Here is a 6,185-nt window from a genome sequence, read left to right as displayed (position 1 = left end):
ATAGACGAGTGACTGTTGATGTTAAAGGAAGAAAAATTCATCGTAGGCGATTTTTCGATCGTAAATATCGCCTTCCATAGCGCCCACCTTTGCAAGCGAGTCCGCTTTCTCATTGACCGGAATTGAGCAATGAGGTGGGACCCAAGCAAAGTGATGACAAAAGATCTTAAGGTGTTTCCTCGTAGAGTCCATTTTCCACCACACCTCTTAATTTCAAGAGCACACAACTCAATATCTACGACGTTTATACATCTGCAAATTACAAGTAGTAGTTTCAACTACGTGCATTCACAGAAACCTTTTTACTTTTACATGTGAAATTGCGAAGTGTAACACACAAAAAAGTACGCTACAAGGAATCACCTTAGAGATAAAGCACTTAGAAGCTCTCGTATTTTCATGAGCAAATACAAGGTATGCTTTACCGGGCTGTAAACTTTGTTAAATATCAGAAAATTGCACTAAATTATAAAAAAAAAGTTTGTAAACTTCACGGAAATTTGCGAACCTGTGCGAAATCGGCAAATTTCTGGGAAATTCTGCGAACATCAAAAGTATTCCGTATTTTAAGAACTCCAGGAAAATTCAGCAAAGTTTTGGAAAGTTTCGCAAACTTCACGAACATTCAGAAAATTTCAGAAAAATCTGAGAACTTCAGAGAAGTCTGTGAACTTCTTGTAAGTCTACGAACTTCAACTTAAAATTTACTTAATTCAAGAAAATCTGTGAATTTCTGGAAAAGTCTGCGAATTTCGAAAATATTCTGCCTACCTTCAGTAAAAGCGGCGAACTTCAGTAAAATCTGCTTCCACCAGGAAAATTCTGCAAACTTAAGGAAATCTCTGCAAGTAAGAGAGTAGCCTGCGAACTTGAAACATTCTTTAAAATAATACAGGATCAACCTGAGGTCTTGAAAAACAAATCGATAGGACTTCCGGGAGGCCTACCCAAGTAACAATTTTGGTTTTATGAGGGCTATGTAGACCATGATTTCCACTTATATAATGCTTTAAAACTTCGATAAAACTTACGAATGGTGTTACGGAGTCTAATGAGATCTTTGGTAGGGCTGTCAAGGTTCAGAGTGTTACTCACCTGTCTGGATACTGGCACTTGTTGTTCCCTGGTTCGGGAAATCGCCTCCTCGATGGTTTGTAGACACCGGTCAACATCTTCCGACGTCCCCGGTTGGACATCGTAGTCGATGGTTGTGTCGACGCAGTGTTGATATTGCGCCCAGTTAACTCGATGGTAGTTGCGCCGGGAAGCTTCGAATCGGTTCACCGAGGGTCCAACTTCGGCCACCACCGGGTAGTGGTCCGAGCTCAGCTCCTGGAATGCCACAGATTGCGAGACGTTGTGTCCCATATTGCTTACGAAGTTGTCGATGGTTGCATGGACCCCAGACCGACTCAACCGGGTAGGAGAGTCCGGGGCCAAGATGGTATAGTGGCCCTCTTGCAGGTCTTCATTGAGGATGATGCCGTTTCTATTGCTCCGACCGTTGCCCCAAGCTTGATGTTTTGCGTTCAGATCGCCAGCGATGATAAAGTTCCCGCTCCTCCGGGTGAGTTTGATGATGTCTTTGCGTAGGGCCACTGACGACCCGTCCCTGATGTTGGTTTGCTTGGGGCAGTAGGCCGCGATGATGGTGATTGGGCCAAGTGATGTGCTCACCTCCACTCCGATGGCTTTAATTGTTTTCAGCTGGAAGTTTGGTAGCAGCCGGCAACTGATGTTCCGTCTTACAGCGATGGCCACTCCTCCACCTCCAGAGCAGGTGCGATCTGACGAGCCGGAAGTCGGGAAGGAATACGTTCAGTTCGGGCTTCAGATGCGTCTCGGTGATGATAGCAATGTCGACCTCCTTGGTGTTGAGGAAATCGAGTAGCTCTCTATGCTTGTTCGTCAGTGAGCAAGCGTTCCAATTTGCAATTTTTATAGCTTCACGGTCCATACTTGGTGACGAGTGACAAGGCAGCATGAAGCTGTGCAGATCGAGTCTTGCAGGTACGCATGATGATGATGACCTCGGCCACGAGCGTCACAAGTTCCTCCGAGGTGAACGGAGAATCGTCGACAGATTCACCTGAGACAGCACCAGCGTATGATAAACCAGGGGCGGTGGATGAACCTGGAATTGGCTGGGCCGCAGCAGCAGCGAGACGATGATGAACTGTCCGACTGTTGGGAACCATTTGGATACTCGCAAGGTTGGCTTGTTGGTTGTTGAGCGGAAGCGGGGCTAGGTTCGGAACATGTCGACTGGGCTGGAGAGCTGGGTACTGGACTTCCGCTAGTACAGGAGGCGAACGATGATTACGAAGGCGACCGAGCTGGTTGTTGATTGTGGCCTTCCGACGGATATTAATGAACTCCACTCGCTTGGGACATCCGCGATTGGAGGCTTGGTGGTTTCCACCGCAGTTGACACACGTTGGCTCGATGTCATCGACTTGCTCACAGGACGCAGTTGAGTGAGTTCCAGCACACTTGCCGCAGTTTGTCTTCATGTGGCAGTTTTTGGTGCAATGGCCATATGAGAGGCAGTTCATACACTGCGTTACATCACGAAGTTGGGGTTTGTAATGCTCCCAACTGATGATGACCTGAAACAGGTCCCGGATTTTGGATCTCAGAGCCACAAGACTGGTGGATCCCTTCGTGAAATGCACCAGGAACAACTGATCACGGAAGCTGGTGTTTTGGTTGGGACGCCGGTTCATCAGGAACACGGCCTCAGGTTGGAGCCCAAGCCGCTCCAGCTCGGACTTCACCGCAGCAGCCTCGAACGACGGTAATCCACGCAAAACCACCTTCAGTGGCTTGCTCGATGGCAGATCATGCGTGAAGAAGTCCACGTTGTTGTTCTTCAGGAATCTTCCTATTTGTTTGTACTCCTCCAGGCTGGAGCAAATGATTTTGGAACCGATGCTGCAAAGCTTGAAGCGAGGCAGCAGCTTGTGTTTTGCCAGTTCAGCACCCAGCTAGGCAACATCCTTCACCGGCGTGAAAAGCGGGGGAATCCGCTCTCGTCTTGCAATGGGAACGGCGTCACCATCGCCATTTTCTTCCGGGAGTACTGCATACTGGTTGGCTTGCAGTACTCGTTTTCCGGCGTCATCCTGCGACGCGCTGGGCTTGATTAGCACCTTCTTTGAAGGGCCCGCTGCTGGCTCATTGGCACGTTTACGCACCATTTGTTTCGTGTCTGCAAGTTCAATTAAACTTGCCAGAACGCGAGAAGGTGGCGACACGAAACAAAATCGAATCGAGAACTTGAGCGAAAATACGGACTGAACAGCTCGACAGTCGAGCAAAGATTTTTTTTTAAGCGCTGAAAAACTCGACCGTACCTCTATTTATGCTAAGAGGTAAGCATTGTAAGTCCCTCCTACTTGGAAAATTATGGCATCGTACGGCTTGCTATGTCTCGCTCCCATCAGCAAAAAAACCGTTCTATATCAAAATTTTCCAAGTAGGATGGACTTTCATAGCTTATCAAAATGCATAAATAGAGGTACCGTCTGATAATTTCAGTGCTTGGTACAGAATTGTGTAATCTGTGTAGGGAAATTCTTTTCTTCTCACCACATAAACACCCCGTTTTCTTATGCAAAACAATGGATGTGCGTTCACTAATCGCACGAAATCAATTGATAAAAGGTGTACCTAGAATTAAATGGAGGGATTTCACGCTAAATCTGATCGCAAGATATTCACGATCAATACTGTGTGTGTGCTGCTGATTTTCAGTGTTGCCCAATGTTTAGGGAGAGAGGGGAAGAGAGGGGGTTTCAGAAGTTGTGACCGGCCATGTATTAGGTTAAGAAAAACACGCTACGAGAGGGAAGGGGGGTGAATTGGTCAAAAAAATTCTACGTCATTCATGGATGGTTCCTAATTTTACTTCCAAGGCTGTGTCCCAATGGGCGAGATGAATTTAACTTGCGGTTAACAGTGACATGAGTTATTAAGATGAGTTATAACTTTCGAAATGTCACGTTTAACCACGAGTTAAAATTAACTCGGCAATTGAGACACAGCCCAAGAGTATTTCTCGATTACTTTTTCAAAGGGACGTATCAGCTTTTGTAAACAACGCATTTGATCGTCGATTAGGCGTTACTGGTAGCTCACCCACGCATGCTAACACTACCATCAGATCGGGGAAATTTTCCCCTACCTGATACCGTGGCGTTAGTAGTATGTTTTCATTAAAGCCACGATTTCTCATGGCGTTTATCATTGACGAAAAAGACGCATTGTCAAATGCACCTTCAATATCCAGAAACGCTGCTAATAGAATTTCCTTTGCTGTGAAGGTTTTTTTCTATTTAAGTAACTAGCATATGAAGAGCTGTTATGGTGAATTTGCCTGACTGATAGGCGAATTGGGATCTACATAGTGGGTTACCATTAGACTGATGCAAAATTTGAAATTTTCGCTCCACAGTGTTCAAACGGTTCCAAATTGGGTACTGATTAGCCTCCCAAAATTTGAACTCATTTAGTTAGAAACTGACTTGGCACAAACCATTTGAAGTTTATATGGGAATTACTATGCAGAAAACATAATTTCGGTTCATATCAATCTCAAAATTCACCAGTTCACTCAACTTTAGAAAATGATAGCTGAGCTTGTTGAAAATTTTATCAGCTACAACTTTGTTAAAGACCACTTTTCGATCAAATGTAAGGAACAAAAATTATTAATGATTCAAGTTACTGATGTCTTATGATTTTGCTCAATCAACTGTTCAGCAGGCAACATTTGGAACCGTTTGAGCACTGTGGAGCGAAAATTTCAAATTTTGCATCAGTCTAGTTACCATGAAGAACATCTGATTTGACATATTCATCTATAAGTTTTTCTATTAACTTCAAAAATATTGATGAAAGACTTATTGGTCTAAATGATTTCGGTGAAGTTTTGTCTTTTTTGTTTGCCTTAGGTATGAACACCACCCGGACTTGCCTCCATATTTTTGGTATGTACCCTAGAAGAAAGCTCGAGCTTGATTAAAATAGGAATTATTAAAGTTTTGCACTTTTGGATATGTGCTGGAAAAATTCCATCTACACCTGGGGATTTGAATGGGCTTAAAGAGTCTATTGCCCATTCAATTCTAGAGTCTGTAAATAGAATGCTAGATTGACAGCCTCCTTGTTGAACACTACTAGTTCACAAGAGCTATTCATTCTAGTAGTACCATTTTGTTCTTCACATCTTAGAGATGTATCTTGTATGCAGTCAGTAGTAGGACAAGACCCTGGAAAATGAGAATGCATCATCATTTCCAAAGTTTCTATTGCATTTATAGTAAAAGAGCCATCAGCTTTTTTAAGAGCTCCCAGGCCGTTAGAATGGTTCTTTGTAGTTTCAGGAGTGCTTTCTATGTTTTCGCACATGTGCCTCCAGTCTTTTCGCTTGGATCTTCTTATTTCTCTGTTATACTCACTGAGAGCCTCTTTATACTGAGACCAGTATGCTGTGAATTTGGCTGAATTGAATAGTTTCCTAACCCTTTTCGTTAGTTTTTCTAATCTATCATTCCACCATGGCATATTTCTGTTAGTCGTGCGCACCTTTGCAGGGCAACTAATATTATAAGCCTGATTTACATTGCTTATTAAGCAATTAGCAGCTTTTTCTAGCTTAGAAATTGAATCAAAATCCTGTAAAATAGGCTCATTTTGACTCTGAAGACTGAAGCTGTATAGCTCCCAATTTGTTTTACGAGGATCTCTGTAAGTTTCCTTTAATAAAGGGTGATACGGTCAAAATTTGGTCAATATCAACTTGACGTATTTCTTTCAATTTTGCATATAAAAAACCTGAACACCCTTGAAGGTGTGTGTGTGTAGAATGTTGCTCCTATTTTGATTTTGGAATTCACTCTTCATTTGTCAAAATGCCGTCCAAGCAAGAAGAGCAGCGTATCAAAATTTTGCTCGCGCATCGCGAAAATCCGAGCTACTCGCACGCAAAATCGCTAAAAGTTGCCAAATCAACCGTTACAAATGTAATTAAAGTGTTTGGGGAACGTTTGTCGACAGCCAGGAAGTCTGGATCGGGGGGAAATCGAAAACCGGAAGCCGCTGAGACGACAAAGAGAGTTGCCGGTAGTTTCAAGCGAAACCCTAACCTCTCTCTCCGAGATGCCGCAAATAAGCTGGGTGTA

The sequence above is a fragment of the Ochlerotatus camptorhynchus genome, unplaced genomic scaffold, assembly GCF_037179485.1.
Source record: "Ochlerotatus camptorhynchus isolate MF236.1 unplaced genomic scaffold, CSIRO-AGI_Acam_v1.1 ptg000330l, whole genome shotgun sequence".
NCBI lineage: Eukaryota > Metazoa > Arthropoda > Insecta > Diptera > Culicidae > Ochlerotatus > Ochlerotatus camptorhynchus.
This window is presented reverse-complemented; position numbering follows the sequence as displayed.